At 34.7% G+C, this 18,589-nt stretch overlaps 1 long non-coding RNA gene and 1 pseudogene across 1 annotated transcript; one reads left to right on the forward strand and one right to left on the reverse strand.

Moving 5' to 3' along the window:
* On the reverse strand, window positions 789-3,962 carry LOC110264098. The gene is made up of 3 exons (XR_002349830.1): window positions 3,918-3,962; window positions 3,636-3,825; window positions 789-839 (listed from the first exon to the last, which is right to left on the reverse strand). It is a non-coding gene; the product is annotated as an uncharacterized LOC110264098 (long non-coding RNA).
* The window catches only part of LOC107647190, a 20,953-nt pseudogene continuing 12,649 nt past the window's right edge, over window positions 10,286-18,589 (forward strand).

The following is an 18,589-nucleotide window of genomic DNA, read 5'->3' on the forward strand; positions in this document are numbered from 1 at the left end:
TAAGACGCGTAAAACATACATGCCATAAGAGGCGTGTTTTAGGAATTACGGATTTTCAGGACTTGTATAGTAAAAAGGCTTGTATGTGGAGATTAATCCGTAAAAATATTAAAAATTTTCTCAAAATTTACTAACAGATCTTCTCAGTAATTGTATTCATAAAATTATAATTTTAATTTCAAATTTTTCACTAATGAAAAATCCATCTGTAATCGCTTATATACATCTGTCAGAAATTTGAATTACCACAAACACAATCTGAGAAGCGTTACACAAAAACAGTATTCACTAGTCACTCTCCTTCACTGTTCTTCCATTCCAGGGTTTAAGCAAGCCCCCCTCCCCCTCTCTCTCTCTCTCTCCATTTTGACGTCCTCTGTTGCCGCCGCCATCATCACATGAGCTCTCTCTGTCGTCGCTCTTATCTTACGAGCTCCCTCTGTCGCCACTCTCGTCGCTGCTTCTTGTAACGACCCAACTTCCATAACGTCATGATCGTACCAAAAGTAAGGCGTTACTAACCTGTTTTCCTTTATTAACTATTTACAATTGAGCCTTTAGTTCGCTGTCGCGATTTAGTTTTATAGAAAATTCCGGAAAATTTTTGTTTTTATTAATTAAAATCATATAGCAAACATCACCAAGTATAATAATCACATAATTATTAATAATAATAAATATTATACAAAAGAAAATAAAACTCAGGTACAACTCCTATCCCTCTGTATAAAATATAAACTAAAGTAACAAGGGCGGGGGAACTCTATAAAAATAACTTAACTTAAAAATAAATTCTATAATTTCCCGCAGCTTCAAATCGAGTCTTTGAACCTGTGTCACTGAAAGGGTGGAAGATTTTAGGGTGAGAACAAACCACACATTCTTAGTAGGGAATGGGAATGCCGTAAAAGTAATGAAATAGAATGCAAATAATTAACACACTCAAGAAAACTATATTTCATCAAACCTTTTGAATATACTCTTAGTTTTACTTTAACTAATTGATCACCTCTTTCGAAAACTCTAAACTCAAAACCGTTCTCAATGACAAGATTAATTATACCAATCATTTTTCAGCCATTTAATTAATTTTCAGTCACAACAAACAGTTATTAATCATCTCTATACATTCACAGACTACTCGCACAAGTAAGAAACTCAATTCAATACACAAACAAATCACAATAAAACAAACAATACAATCACAGAGAAGTAATACAAGCAAACACAACTAAATGCAAATGCACAACCATTATGATGCATATCTGTCCAAAGCAGGCCATGAGCTCACGTGTCGGTTTACACCCTGCAGCCCGATATTACCTAAGAACAAGTCCCAGATATGGTTTCCCATTGTGTCCTTAGTGCATATGTGTCGGTGGTAAGAATACCACTCCTTCATGACTACCGGCAGTCGGCGCAAAGCCCGACCCCATAATATACGTACAAGGGGAAACAGTGATCCTCAGTTCATGGGCGTCCCCGAGATTGATTCACAAACAAAACAATGATCCTCAGTTCGTGGGTTTCTCCGAGATCAACATACAACAACAAACATGATCCTCAGTTCATGGGTTATACCCGAGATCAATACACAGTAAACAACGATCCTCAGTTCGTGAGTTATACCCGAGATCAACATACAACAGTTCGTGGGTTATTCCCGTAATCAATGACTATCAATTCGTGGGTTTTTCCGCATTTAAAACAAATAACAATTTATAGGTTTCCCCGAGATCAATAATCATTCAGTTCGTGGGTACTTCTCGAATTTAACAAATTATCAATTCTCCATTCTCTTTTTCCCTTTGAATCCTTAACACATTTTCTTAAACCTTTCTTAACTTTCTCAACCATTCGTCCATAAAAATCTCAATCATCAATTCAGTTCATAATCTCTGCTATGGCAATCTTGAGTCAAGCCAACTTTAAAACTATCTTTCATTTTAGTTCTCTATCAAAGACTCAAGAAAATCATTTATTTTTAAATTCATTAAACACTTTTCAAAACATAACCTTTCATTAGAAGTAATCAAATAAAACTCTTTCTCAAGTTTACTAACTTCCCAAAGATTCAAAAATCATCTCTCTTTACTATTCAAATTCAAATATTATAAATTCATTAAACTTCTAAACAGCAATCCTTTATTTTAAACCCAAAACATAATTCTTTTCATATTAATTCAATCTCAAAACATGGTTTCTTTCTTAAATAATTTAATTTTGAAATATAAACCTTTCCTTGGTAAACCGAATTCAAAATAAAATAATTCTTTTCTTAACTAAATAAAACTCAAGTAATATAATTTTTCAAATTCAAAAGTTCTAAAATAACTTTTTAAATGAAACCTCAGATTTTTTATAAAATTTCGGCAGCACCTCCCCTAAAACTCGGACTTAGCCACCCTTACGGGTTCCTTCTTTCTCTACAAATCACCAGCCTTTTTATCAACAATTTCAAACAGGCAATTCTCAATCAATCAGACATTCACAATTCATAATAATTAACAAATCAATCGTACTCCACAATTCCAACTAATCCATCAATCCAATTATAATCTCATCAATTCATATTTACTTTTCACATATCATAGATTCCTTTCAAAATTAAACTCAATCAACTAGTAATCCCAAAAATCAGCCTTTCATAATTCTAATTATTTTAATGTCATTTACTCTTTTGCAAAGTTACTATTTTGTTTTAAAAGTAAAATTTGAAGAAAATGATTTGGTAATCAAACTTCAATCTTTTAACAGTTCTCAAACTTAATTCTAATTAATCATGAATCAACTTTAAAAACCATCAAAGCCAATTCCAATCAGTTGTTGTCAGTATCACAGTCGTTCCGTTACATCAGATAACTAAAAACAACAAGAAGCACTTATTCTTAATAATCAGAATACAGCCACAACTTAGCCAGAATTAATCTTATCAATTAATCAATCACTCACAGCAACAGAACCAGTCACAATCACAGCCATAATCTAAACTCAATTCACATCCGCATCCAACTTCAATCATAACTCAGAATAATCACCACAACTAACTTTTCTCAAATACATTTCATTCAATAATTAGCTCATCATATTTCAATTTAATAAGTAACATTAAATGAATCACCACTTGCAGCCACATTTCAACCAATTCCAACCCGTCACAAGTCCATTTCACAGCTATTCGAATATATTAAAATTCCAATTCAATATCAAATAATTCAAAATAACTCATTCAAGGTCAGCATCTTAGCCAACTCATCACAAAAATCAGTAATTCAAAATACAATTCACAACCAGATTTCAACCAATTCAGCAATATCATGTAAGATCAGAATTTCCAACAAATTCATCAAAATTAGAAAACCAATATCAGTCACAGCATTAACCAAAATTAATCTTGTCAAGTTAATTACTCACGATAACAAAACCCAGTGACATTCTCCACCATAACCTAAACTCAATAAACTAATTGAAACACCAGAATATCATCTCAATATCAAACTTAATCCAAATTTCACAATCTCAAACCAAGCTTATTCCTATCAATTAATCATATTTATGAATTATTTGCAATTACTCACTAAACCTCATTGGCATTCATAAGTTAAAAACGGTTAATTTCAAATAAAATCCCCTACCTCAATTAGTCGAAACCATCAAATTTAAACGCAACGATCCCTTTCTTTTTCCCAGTTTACAACAGCCAATGCGGCCGGAACAGCAGCAGCAGCCTCACTTCTTCTGGGGCAGCAACAACAATGACAATCGCGCCTATCCCAATCACCTCTATAGCGGTGACATCAGTGGTTCCGGATAAGGACGATAATACTAAACAGAGACATTAACATATACTATTGTAATCAAAACAAAATATGGTAGAGAAACAGATTCGAAAAACAGAGCATGAGCAAGAGTGTTACAGTTTCAAGAATGGAATTGAGAACGCAGGGGAAGCTGCTGTCGAGCAATAGCAGTGGCGCTTCCCTTTAGGCTTGATGGTGATTGAATTGTGACGGCGAGGTTTCCTTCGACGGCAATGGTGACAATGGCGTGCGGCGTTGGCGTCGAAGACTCCAGTGCAATGACGAGAACGAAGCTTCTTCTCGGTCAGTGGTTCACAACTCGCAGCTCCCTCTCAACGTCTCTCTCTCATCTATGTTCCACAGCAGCGACCTCAACTGGCGCCAGCGGCGGACTTCACCCACGGCGATGGGGACGGCTCGGACAACAGCGACGGCACACGACGGCGCGCAACGACAACAGCAAATCCCTCTCTACGCGACGTTGACTCTATGCCTCCTCCTTTCTCCGACTCGGACCTAACGACGGACTCCAAGGCGGCGGCAAGAAGCTCGACGACGTTTGGTCTCCATAGTGACGGCGGTGAGACACCGGTGATGGCGAGCTAGACAGCGGCTGGGTGCGACGATGGAGTCTCCTTCAACGGCAAGCATGGGCTTTCTCTCTCTCCAGCGATAGCGGCTCCGACCATACCAGCGGCGGCGACGCATGGGGCTCCATGGAACGGTGGTGACGGCACAGGCAAGATGCGGCGGTGGCGACGAACTAGACAGCGTAGAGTGCGGCTGGGAGGCGAGTTCGGTGGCAGATCAGCAGCAGGGCGCAGCTCCCTCTCTCCCTTCTCAGCTCTCCGTCACGCTCTCCCTCGAACCCTCTCTCTCTGCTCTCTGTTTTGCTACTGAACATTACGCTGAAGGAAGATTGGAAGGGGGTGGGGTGCGGCTGTGGTGAGGGGCTAGGGTTAGGGTTTCGTAATTTAGGAATTAGGATTTCTGATTCAATTTGGGAATTTAGGCTTAAGAATTAGGGATTTTATAAAAGAATATGGATAGATATGAATAGATATTTTGATAAAATTGGAGGGTAGAATAATTTTAAAATCAAATATACTCCGTTAAAAATATTTAAGAACATTGTTTATCAACATATTACTAAGTTCAATCCATTATTTCTAATTTAAAATATAAAATAAACATATTATTTAAATTAAATTATACAATTTTTCTTATTTTTCAATTATCAAAATTATAATTTTAATTATGCAAAATATCTAATAAAGATTATATAAAAATTTTAATTAATTTAAACTTCAATTATCATGAAACTTTATTTAATTACCTTTAGTAAAATAATTTTCTTAAAATAAAATTATCAACAAATAAAATAAATTACAAATAACTAATTATTTGATTTTCAAAAACTAGGGTTGTTACACTTCTTCTCTCCTCGCTGGAGATTTGTCATTGTCCCTTCTGGTCGCCGTTAGTTCATGTAGGCCTCCGCCTACTTCTCGTCCCTAGCCCTAAACCTGTCCCTTCCTTGTTCTTCTTGAAGTTGAAAATCAAAGAATATGATCAAGGAGAGCTCTTAGATTTGCAAATCAGCTGTTGCTGCTACAGAGAACGGAGTTTTTAAATTCTAAGGTATAAAGTTTATATATTTATGTAATTTATGAATCTGAAACATAACACTTTTTATGATTGTGATATAGAATGAAGTTTGTTTATGAACTATATATCTGAATTGCTAAAAGTTTTTATCTAGAATTTGCATGCATGTTCTTGTTCTTTCCTATTCTTGTTATGACTGCTGATTTAGGCTCCTCCTTCTTGTCCTTGTCTGAATCTGCTCTGTTGTAAATCTGATTAATGGCTTTTGTTCTGATTCTGCCAAATATGCAATTGTTTTAAATGTGTCTAGTTGCTTTTGTCTGAATCTACTCTATTATTTTCAACAATTGTGAATCTGCTCTATTAGTGCCATATATGTACACATTTATTTCAGATTAAAATAAGGTAAAAAGTTTATCAATTGAACAATTACGTGTGTAGTAGTGTCTTTTAATTGCAGGTTATAGAGTTAATGTGGTTTAGCACTTTAGTTTATATTGTTTATAGTAGTGTATGAATTGGAAATATTTATAAGATAATTTGAAGTAGAAGAAATGAAAATAATAAGATAATTGGAATTATTATTATTATTTGTTAATGCATTCATAAGCCGAAGGCTTCAAGTGATGGATCGTACCTTGTGGATAAAGCAAAAGAAACAAGTGGAGCGAAGCTGTTTAGCAACATAATGTTGGATAACAAGATTGATATGCCACCTATGTACGTGTAATGTTTCCTTCCTATACTTTCTTCAATCAATTTAAATTTTAAACCACAATCATATTTATATGCAGGAATAAAGAGTTTATTTTTCTATCAGGAACAAAGACATAGTGCTGGATTTATATGCAGATTTATTAGAATTTATACAAGATAATCATATAAGAATTAAAAGAACTATGGATTGATAGGAATGAGTTGAGATATAGCTCGTAAATGACGATCTATACAATTGAAAGGTGCCATTGCATGAATTAATGGTAAGATTGATGTACCCTATGATAAGTTGAAGTTTTGACTATGGAATTAATGTTTTCATTTAAGAATAATGGGTAGGACTTGTTTTACATTGTATGCTTCATTACTCTTTTCTTTTTCTAGTCTTGCTCATGATATGGAATAATCTAGATGATAAGTTCTGATAAGAGTTATCATCAACGTAACCATTACTTCTTTTGAATGTTTATAGAGCTCAGTGCTAACATTGGAAGAGTCAGCACTAGACATTGATCAGGTTGAGAATATCATAAAGTTTTGTCTTACAAAATAAGAGATGAAACTACTTAAGGTTGGTAAATACCAAATATTACTGCTTATCTTCAATGGTGGAGACTACATTTCTACCATGACTTGGAATGTTTTGGCTTACATCTCCATAAAATTCTCGTTAGAGTTCTTAGGGTTGATGCAAGTTTTTTCATTCAAGATTCAGTTCCAAACTCAGGTAGAAAAACTGCCATTACTTGAATCCTTTATAAGATTGAATTTTAAATTAATTTGCAGGTTGAGTGAGTCATTATTTTTTTGTAGGTTTGCTGACCTTAGAAATAACCTGAATGTTATGAATGCTGCAGCAGATGAGGCATGATAACTTCTTTTATTCTCAAATTTTTTTTTTTTACTTTCCTTTCCTTTTTAGTGGAGTCCGGTAGTTGAGATATTTTGACACACTCCAATATTTTTTTAGGCTTTGCCATTAGATTCAGATTGGATAGTCTTCTAAAGCTTACTGAAACACGTGCATGAAACAACAAGATGACTCTCATGCATTACTTTGCAAGGTATACAAAGTTACTTATTCATTGGATGAAACACTAGCTTCAACAATCATAACACACTAAGCATGACTAGCAATTTGATCGGAGAAAAAATAGTCTTGTGATTTTGGTGGGTGCATGTATAGTGACACAACACTGTTAGCTCTGGCATTGAGATCTTAAGAAGGTAAGTAGAATGACCAAAAAGAGTAGTGAAAAAGCACCGGGCTATTTGGCTAAATGTTATTTATTTTTTGATAATATGATGAATTTGTTTATTTTTTAAAATATTATAAATATTTTAATATAAGTTAGATAAAAATTGGATGAAAATTTGTCTTGATTAAATTTATATTTATTTTGTATAAAAATAGATTTATTTTGCAATGAAAAAATCTAAAAAAAAATCTGCTTTATTATACTGACGGATTAATAGATAGAAAATTTGTCTGTATGCAGAATTATAAATGCTTTCTTTGGCTCTAATTACCAACAGAAAATCTGTCAAAAAATTGACACTAGTTACCGACATAAAATATGTCGAAAAATCTGACGTTTATAGCAAAATGGATGGAACGATTACCAAAAAAAATATGTCGGTAATAGAGAAAAATCTGTTGGTAAATTACTGATGAAAAAAATCTGTCAGTAACTAATTTTTGATGAGGCTTTTAAAGACGGACAAAATCGGTCGGTAACTAAAAATCCGTCTGTAATAAAGATCAAATCTGTCTATAAATTCGCCTGTAACAAGCAATTTTCTAGTAATAAGACGAATTACAACATTATCAAAGTTAATCCAAGTCTTTCTCGCAGTCAAGCTTATATAGACAAAAATTTGTCTTGCAAACTCTATCAATAGAACTCTTTCTCGATCTCGACGAACATCACTAATCTAGAACTTGACTCATCAATTGCCAATATTTTTATTGAGTAACAGGCACATATACACTTTTTATATATTCTTTATCTTTTATTTTAAATGTAATTGATAAGAAATGAGATATATAAAATATTTGTGTTTTATATTATAAAAAAAAAAAAGTATACGAAAGAAGTAAAATAGACAAGATAAAAAGACTCAGTTCAGTCAAACAAAAACGGAAACAAAACAGTAGTTACTGGTAAGCTACACCTAACAAATTGATAACACCTAATCTATTTTGACCAAATCTTTAACATCCCTTGTCCTCTAAAACTCATCAAGTTCGGGGCGGAAAAGACCGCGAGTTTGTCACGGAATATAATCTCTCACACTGAGGGGCAGCAACAGGTTCAATGAACACATCATGCTACTTAGCATGTTCTTATCGTGCAATAATATGAATGATGTACAGTTGTGTAATGCCTTGGGAATTTGTGTTTGTAAGATTTAAGTGGATTGATGATTGTGGGTACGAATGTATACAATTATGAATGAATTCAATAGAAAATAGGATGAACATGTGGTTTTGTAAAAGACTAATGTTACTCTACCAATTTGCTAACTCAACTACACTAATTCTATTACTTTTCCCTTCAGCCAACTATATATCGTTACTATTTGATGCTTAGTACATGATCTCTTTAAAAAATTGAAGATATCAAGCTCAAAGTGCTTTTCCTTTTATGCAGAGAATTGGATTGCTGTAAGGAGGAAAATTCTCAGGTTGTTACAAAATATAGGATGAGTTTTCAAACCATGAAATTTGATTAGGTCCAAGATAAATGCAAATGGCAAATATGGATTTTATATGGCAACGAAATAAATCTCTATCACATATTTTTTCAACAAATAAAGAAGGATCTAATTTTGAGGCATGGCACTGCTCCTATGTTAGATTATGGTGTAAGGTTTTAAATGGATAGAACTAGATTGGTCGAGTGGTCAGCTCACTCGTCCGCTTAAGTAAGAGTCGGGAATTCGAATCTTGTTTTATACATGTAGCAATTCATTAGCTAGCGACAAACTTTTAAACGAAGCTTCCAACCAAAAAAGAAATTATATTGTGTAGGAAAACTGGGCCTCAAGTGTCTCTCTGATCCAAACGCATCCTCCTTAGGAGCATTATTGATCCATAAGATACTAGAATTAAAATCATATTCCGCTAGATTTGACTAGAATTTGGTAAAGATTCTCCTCCAAACCAATTGAAGACGCATTATAATGCTACCTATCCAAGTTTATTTTGTTAATTAAGTCTAATCAATTTGATCTAATATAATAAAAATTAGTTATGGCTAGCATTATTCCAAAAATTATTATTTAACTTGGTTGGACTTAATTTATAAAAAAATTTAGATGTGTACAGGAGCAGAGTTTAGTTGAGACAAGGAGGTCATGACCCTCCAAACTTTTTATAAAAAAATTAGTAGTATTTTTTTAAAAAATAAAAAATAATTTAGTTGATTCAAATATTTTATTATGAATCTCTTGTTGGACTGAACTGAGTGGGCCTTTGTTGGTTCACAATTCACAACACATCAAAATTAAAAGATAAAATCAAATCAAATAAAAAAATTATCTAACAAAAAAAGATAAAAATAAAAAAAGATCATTTAACAAAATAAAAGATAAAAATCATCTTTATAAAAACGCAAAAAAGATAAGAATAAAAAAGATCATTTAACAATCAAATCAAATAACAAAAGTTATCTAACAAAAAAAATCATCAAATAAAATAAAAGATAAAAATCATCATTATAAAAAAAATCATCTAACAATCAAATCAAATAAAAAAGTTATCTAACAAAAAAAATAAGAATAAATAAAGATCATCTAACAAAATAAAAGATAAAAAAACATCATTATAAAAACCCGCTGCTTTGCTAGCAGCTTTTCTATTCGTATTTCTCAACTCTCTATTCAACAAGCAACACTCTCTCTACCTTTGAGTTCAAATATAAAAATTAGGTATTTTATTTATTTAGTTTAATATTATTTTATATTTTACTGTTTATTTAATTTAATTTTTTATATGATAAAAAATATTAGAATATTCAATAAGTATTGATATTATTGTATTTGTATAAATTGATAAAAATTTTTAATAAATATTATAAATTTTAATATTTGTCCTTCTAACTTCTTTTTTTATATATTTTACAGGATATATATTCAAATTTTTATATAAAATAATCATAAAAAATCAAAGAATTGATACATTTTTTAAGAGGAAGGCTAATATTCAAGAAGGAGAACATATAATTTCTACAACATCAATACTTGTAAATAGTTCTTCTATTTTAATGAATCATGAAGAAAGTGAGATACAACCTTTAAAAGTTCAAAGAGTTGCATTTGATGAGTTTGACCTTAATTCTTTGGAACGAGACCCTGGAAAATGGCTTCAAATTTGGCAATTTCACCCAAACCAGAAAGATGAGGTTAGACAAGCTTATCTTAAATGGGGTCCATATCAAAAACATCTTGACAATTATCCTCTATCTGGTACGAAGCATCCAAGACGATTTCAATATGCTTGGTTTGGTATTTTTCCTTCATGGTTAGGGTATTCACCTTCTGAAGATGCTGCATATTGTTCATTTTGTTATTTGGTTAGCAAAAAATCCAACGGAATTACACTTCACACAACTAAACCAGCAAGTGCACTAGGTCGTCCAAGTAATACCTGAGTGAGTCAGGGTCGATCCCACGAGGATTGTTGGCTTGAATCAAGCTGTGGTTATCTTGTAGATCTTAGTCAGGTGGTTGTTTGTTTAAAGCGCATAAAAGTAAAATAAAAATAACATTACTCAGTTGATGGTGAATGCAACGATGAGAAGATGGTTAAGACTTCAGAGATGCTTTGTTCTTCTGGATTAATTCGGTCTCACTATCTATGCCAACTCAATGATTTCTTCTATGGCAGGCTGTATGTGATCAACGCCTTTCTTGAGAGGCCGCCAATCTTCCTCCAGGCTAAACACCAGGGTTAGTGCACATCCAGTCTGATTGAGGGTGAAGCTCCTGCAGTCCATTTTCCTTGATGATCCTACTCAAAACACCACAAATAAGGTCGAATCTTCTGGATCAGAGAATGTTGCGCCTTTGTTTCTAGCCTTTACCACAAAGACCCTAATCTCCCCATACCTCGGCTGAACTGGTGTCTCGAGAAGTCCCAACGAAGTTGTGGATTAGCCGTCTAAGAGATGTATAATCAAGCTAGTTGATGCACCACTATTTTGTGGTACATTTTGTACTTAATTGAGTGGATTTTATCCACTAAACTCACACTTATTCATTGAATTTGCATGGTTTTACAATTCCTTCCTAATTCTGTTCTATGATTGAAAACTTGCTTCCTAAGCCTTTAAATTGTGTATTTTAATTCCCCTTTATACCATTCGATGCCGTTCCTAGCCATTCCAAAGCCATTCCTAGCCATTCCTTGTGACTGACGCGTACGCGTGACATGCGTCACGTGCAGAAATCGCAAAAAACGTTGGGGGCAATTTTGGGCTGAGTTTGGACCCAGTTTTCGGCCCAGAAACGCAGACTAAAGCCAGGGGACAAGCAGAGACTCAAGACACATTAATACACTTCTCATTATTCAGAATTTTAGATTTTAGATGTAGTTTCTAGAGAGAGAGGCTCTCTCCTCTCTCTAGGTTTTAGGATTTTTCTTAGTTTTAGGTTTATTTCTTCCCAATTCCAGGTTCAATGTTCCTTTAATTTAGTTTTCTTATACTTTTATTTATTCTATTACTTTAATTTATTCTCTTCCCTTATTAATTTATTAATACCTCGGGTCGTCTCTCAAGGAATTGCAGGAAAGTGTTCTTGTTATTGGTTATGAGTTTTCTGAAAAATTTTTGAATGAGGAATGGAAAAATAAATGATTATAAATTAAAGCAATAAAAATTAACAAGAGAGGATTAATGTAATTAAAATAAAAAGCCTTGGCTAGGAGAAGATTAATTGGAAGTTCTATCCTTGTTGGATTTCTCAAGATTAATAGTGATAGGTTGTTGTTTCTACTTAGTTAACCCTTACCGAATAAAGGAAAGTCAAGTAGGGAGCCAACTTCTATTCACAAGTCCTAATCCTCTCCCTTGGGAAGGATTAGCGTTAGTGGCCAGAGATTCCAATCAAAATTAACTCCTGAGTCTTCCAACTCAAGGGTCTCCAAATATTAATTGGTGTACGAAATTGTGATCTCTGGTAATGGCTCCAAAAACTTGGTGCTCTAATCTCAATTCATAATTTGTCACAATACAATAGTGAAAAGTTCTATTTATAATAAACTAGCTACTAGGGTTTACAGAAGTAAGTAATTGATGCATAAATCCACTTTCGGAGCCCACTTGGTGTGTGCTTGGGCTGAGCTTGAAGTCTACACGTGGAGAGGTCATTCTTAGAGTTGAACGCCAGCTTTTGTGCCAGTTTGGGCGTTGAACTCCACTTTGCAACTTGTTTCTGGCGCTGGACGCCAGAATTGGGCAGAGAGCTGGCGTTGAACGCCAGTTTTCGTCATCTAAACTTGGGAAAAGTATAGACTATTATATATTTCTGGAAAGCTCTGGATGTCTACTTTCCAACGCAATTGAAAGCGCACCATTTTGAGTTCTGTAGCTCCAGAAAATCCATTTTGAGTGCAGGGAGATCAGAATCCAACAACATCAGCAGTCCTTCTTCAACCTCTGAATCTGATTTTTGCTCAAGTCCCTCAATTTCAGCCAGAAAATACCTGAAATCATAGAAAAATACACAAACTCATAGTAAAGTCCAGAAATATGAATTTAACATAAAAACTAATGAAAACATCCCTAAAAGTAACTAGATTCTACTAAAAACATACTAAAAATAATGCCAAAAAGCATATAAATTATCCGCTCATCACAACACCAAACTTAAATTGTTGCTTGTCCCCAAGCAACCGAAAATCAAATAGAATAAAAAGAAGAGAATATACTATAAATTCCAAACTATCAATGAAACATAGCTCCAATCAGATGAGCGTGACTCGTACGAGCAAGAGAAGAAAGAATAGATGAAGAAGAAGAAGAAAATATGGAGAGGAGGGGGGAGGTGTGTTTCGGCCAAGAAGAGTAAAGAGGGTTGTGTTGTGTGAAAATGAGGAAGAATGGAGGGCTATATATAAGGAAGGGAGGGGGGTAAGTTCGGCCATTTAGGGTGGGTTTGGGTGGGAAATTGATTTTGAATTTTGAAGGTAGGTGGAGTTTATGAGGTAGGTTTATGGGGAAGAGTTGATGGATGTGAGTGGTGAAGGGATAATAGGGAAAAGAGATTGAGGTGATTGGTGAAGAGTTTTGGGGAAGAGTGTTTATGGGATTGTGTGAAAGAAGGGTGAAAAGAAGTGAGTGGAGGTAGGTGGGGATCCTATGGGGTCCACAGATCCTGAGGTGTTCAAGGATTTACAACCTTGCACCAAATTAGGCATGCAAAATGCCCTTGCACACAACTCTGGGCGTTCAGCGCCAGATTGGTGCTTGTTCTGGGCGTTGAACGCCCATTTGTGGTCCATTTCTGGCGTTGAACGCCAGAACCATGCTTGTTCTGGGCGTTCAGCGCCAGCCCTTCTCCAGGGTGCATTTCTGGCGTTCAAACGCCCAGATGCTGCCCATTTCTGGCGTTCAGCGCCAGAACCATGCTCTGTTCTGGCGTTGAACGCCCAAAACATGCTTCTTACTGGCGTTTAAACGCCAGTAAGGTCTTCCTCCAGGGTGTGATTTTTCTTCTGCTGTTTTTTATTTTGTTTTCAATTTTTATATTTATTTTGTGACTCCACATGATCATGAACCTAATAAAACATGAAAAACAATGAAAATTAGATAAATAAACATTGGGTTGCCTCCCAACAAGCGCTTCTTTAATGTCAATAGCTTGATAGTGGGCTCTCATGGAGCCTCACAGATGTGCAGAGCTTTATTGAGACCTCTCAACACCAAACTTAGAGTTTGACTGTGGGGGCTTTGGTTGACTCTGCTTTGAGAGAAGCTTTTTATGCTACCTCTCCATGGATGCAGAGAGAGATCCTTGAGTTGCAAACACAAGGTTGTCCTCATTTATTTGAAGGATCAATTATCCTCTGTCCACATCAATCACAGCTCTTGCTGTGGCTAGGAAAGGTCTTCCTAGGATGATGGATTCATCCTCATCCTTCCCAATATCTAGGACTATGAAATCAGTAGGGATGTAAAGGCCTTCAACCTTTACTAACACGTCCTCTACTTGTCCATAAGCCTGTTTTCTTGAATTGTCTGCCATCTCTAATGAGATTTTAGCAGCTTGCACCCCAAAGATTCCCAGTTTCTCTATTACAGAAAGGGGCATGAGGTTTATTCCTAAACCAAGGTCACACAGAGCCTTAAAGATCATGGTGCCTATGGTACAAGGTATTAAGAACTTTCCAGGATCCTGTTTCTTCTGAGGCAATGTCAGTTGATCCAGATCACTTAGTTCATTGGTGAACAAGGGAGGTTCATCTCCCCAAGTCTCAACACCAAATAATTTGGCATTCAGCTTCATGATTGCACCAAGGTACTTGGTAACTTGCTCTTCAGTAACATCCTCATTCTCTTCAGAAGAGGAATACTCATCAGAGCTCATGAATGGCATAAGGAGGTTTAATGGAATCTCTATGGTTTCTAGATGAGTCTCAGATTCTTTTGGTTCCTCAGAGGGAAGCTCCTTATTGATCACTGGACGTCCCAGGAGGTCTTCCTCCTTGGGATTCACGTCCTCTCCTTCCCTTACAGGTTCGGCCATGGTGATCAATTCAATGGCCTTGCACTCTCCTTTTGGATTCTCTTCTGTATTGCTTGGGAGAGTACTAGGAGGGATTTCAGTGATCCTTTTACTCAGCCAGCCCAGTTGTGCTTTCAAATTTCTAATGGAAGACCTTGTTTCATTCATGAAACTCACAGTGGCCTTAGATAGATCAGAGACTAAATTTGCTAAGTTAGATGAATTCTGCTCAGAATTCTCTGTCTGTTGCTGAGTGGATGATGGAAAAGGCTTGCTATTGCTAAACCTGTATCTTCCACCATTATTAAAGCCTTGTTGAGGCTTTTTCTGATCCTTCCATGAGAGATTTGGATGATTTCTCCATGATGGATTATAGGTGTTTCCATAAGGTTCACCTAAGTAATTTACCTCTGCTATTGCAGGGTTCTCAGGATCATAAGCTTCTTCTTCAGAAGATGCCTCTTGAGAACTGTTGGATGCAGCTTGCATTCCATTCAGACTCTGAGAAATTATATTGACTTGCTGAGTCAATATTTTGTTCTGAGCCAATATGGCATTCAGAGTATCAATTTCAAGAACTCCCTTCTTCATAGGCATCCCATTACTCACAGGATTCCTCTCAGAAGTGTACATGAACTGGTTATTAGCAACCATGTCAATGAGTTCCTAAGCTTCTGCAGGCGTTTTCTTTAGGTGAATGGATCCACCTGCAGAAGTATCTAATGACATCTTTGATAGCTCAGATAAACCATCATAGAATATATCCAGGATGGTCCATTCTGAAAGCATGTCAGAAGGACACTTTTTGGTCAGCTGCTTGTATCTTTCCCAAGCTTCATAGAGGGATTCACCTTCTTTCTGTCTGAAGGTTTGAACATCCACTCTAAGCTTGCTTAGCTTTTGAGGAGGAAAGAACTTGGCTAAGAAAGACGTGACCAGCTTATCCAAGAGTTCAGGCTATCTTTGGGTTGAGAGTCCAACCACACTCTAGCTCTGTCTCTTACAGCAAACGGGAAAAGCATGAGCCTGTAGACTTCAGGATCTACTCCATCAGTCTTAACAGTATCACATATCTGCAAGAATTCAGTTAAGAACTGAAAAGGATCTTCAGATGGAAGTCCATGAAACTTGCAGTTCTGCTGCATCAGAAAAACTAGCTGAGGTTTCAGCTCAAAATTGTTTGCTCCGATGGTAGGGATGGAGATGCTTCTTCCATGTAAATTGGAATTTGGTGCAGTAAAGTCACCAAGCATCCTCCTTGCATTATTGTTGTTGGGTTCGGCTGCCATCTCCTTTACTTGTTCGAAATTTTCAATAAGGTTGTCTCTGGATTGTTGTAATTTAGCTTCTTTTAGTTTCCTCTTCAGAGTCCTTTCAGGTTCTGGATCAGCTTCAACAAGAATGCCTTTTTCCTTGTTCCTGCACATAAGAAAGAGAAGAGAACAAGAAAAGAAGAGGAATCCTCTATGTCACAGTAAAGAGGTTCCTTATTGTTAGTAGAAGAAGAAAAGGAATAGGGGTGAAGAAGAATGAAGAATCCAAATACAAAGGTAAGGATAGGAGAAATGATTTGAGATGAAGAGATGTTAGTAGATGAATAAATAAATAGAATAAGATGAGAGAAGGAAAATTTCAAAAATAATTTTTGAAAAAGAGTTAGTGATTTTTGAAAATAGTTTTTGAAAAAGGTTAGTAGTTTTTCGAAAATAGAAATCAAAAATTAAAATAGTTAGTTAATTAAAAAGAAATTTTGAAAAAGAGGGAAGATATTTTCGAAAATTAGAGAGAGAGAGTTAGTTAGGTGGTTTTGAAAAAGATAGGAAACAAACAAAGAGTTAGTTAGTTAGTTGAAACAAATTTGAAAATCAATTTTGAAAAGATAAGAAGATAAGAAGTTAGAGAAGATATTTTGAAATCAAATTTTTGAAAAAGATAAGATAAAAAGATATTTTTTGAAAAGATATGATTGAAAGTAGTTTTGAAAAAAATTTGATTTTTAAAATCACAATTAATGACTTGATTCACAAGAAATCACAAAATATGATTCTAGAACTTAAAGTTTGAATCTTTCTTAACAAGTAAGTAACAAACTTGAAATTTTTGAATCAAAACATTAATTGATGATGTTATTTTCGAAAATTATGATATAAAATTAAGAAAAAGATTTTCGAAAAATATTTTTAGAATTTTCGAAAACAACTAAGAAAAATGAAAAAGATTTGATTTTTGAAAAAGATTTTGAAAAAGATAAGATTTTCAAATTGAAAATTTGATTTGACTCATAAGAAACAACTAGATTTTAAAAATTTTTGAAAAAGTCAACTCAAATTTTCGAATTTTATGAGAGAAAAAGGGGAAGATATTTTTTTGATTTTTTTTTTTTGAATTTTTATGATGAGAGAGAAGAACATGAAAATGATGTAATGCATGAAATTTTTATATCAAAACAATGAATGCATGCAAGAATGCTATGAATGTCAAGATGAACATCAAGAACACATTTTTGAAAAATTTTATATGCAAAGAAAACATGCAAGACACCAAACTTAGAATTCTTTAATGCTTCGACACTAAGAATTCAAGAATGCATAGGAAAAACAAGGAAAGACACAAAACATGAAAATGCAAAGATCAAACAAGAAGACTTACCAAGAACAACTTGAAGATCATGAAGAACACTTATGAATGCATGAATTTTTGAAAAATGCAAGATGAACATGCAATTGACACCAAATTTAAAATCTGACTCAAGACTCAAACAAGAAACATGAAATATTTTTTTGATTTTTTTTTTATTTTATGATTTTTTTTTGGATTTTTATTTTATATTTTTCGAAAATTATTTAGAAAAAAGAAAAATAAGGATTCCAAAATTTTTAATATGAATTCCAGGAATCTTATGCTCTTTAAACTAAAGCTCTAATCAAAGGGTCAGGCATGGCTTAATAGCCAGCCAAGCTTTAGTATGTAACTCAGACATGACACGCCTGACATACCATATCCAAAGGAATTAGACAGGGCTTTACAGCCAGCCAGGCTTCAACATTCTTCATGAAACACTAGAATTCAGTCTTAAAAATTCTGAAGAAAAATATATTTTTGAAAATATTTTTTTTTTCGAAAACAGATGAGAAATTTTTTTTGAAAGATTTTTGAAAAATATTTTTTTTTAAAACTTTTTTGAAAATAAGAAGAAAATTACCCAATCTAAGCAACAAGATGAACCGTCAGTTGTCCAAACTCGAACAATCCCTGGCAACGGCGCCAAAAACTTGGTGTACGAAATTGTGATCTCTGGTAATGGCTCCAAAAACTTGGTGCTCTAATCTCAATTCATAATTTGTCAATAGTGAAAAGTTCTATTTATAATAAACTAGCTACTAGGGTTTACAGAAGTAAGTAATTGATGCATAAATCCACTTCCGGAGCCCACTTGGTGTGTTCTTGGGCTGAGCTTGAAGTCTACACGTGGAGAGGTCATTCTTGGAGTTGAACGCCAGCTTTTGTGCCAGTTTGGGCGTTGAAATCCACTTTGCAACTTGTTTCTGGCACTGGACGCCAGAATTGGGCAGAGAGCTGGCGTTGAACGCCAGTTTGCGTCGTCTAAACTTGGGCAAAGTATGGACTATTATATATTTATGGAAAGCCCTGGATGTCTACTTTCCAACGCAATTGAAAGCGCGCCATTTAGAGTTCTGTAGCTCCAGAAAATCCACTTTGAGAGCAGGGAGGTC

This window comes from Arachis ipaensis, chromosome B06, assembly GCF_000816755.2.
Source record: "Arachis ipaensis cultivar K30076 chromosome B06, Araip1.1, whole genome shotgun sequence".
In the NCBI taxonomy this organism is placed as follows: domain Eukaryota; kingdom Viridiplantae; phylum Streptophyta; class Magnoliopsida; order Fabales; family Fabaceae; genus Arachis; species Arachis ipaensis.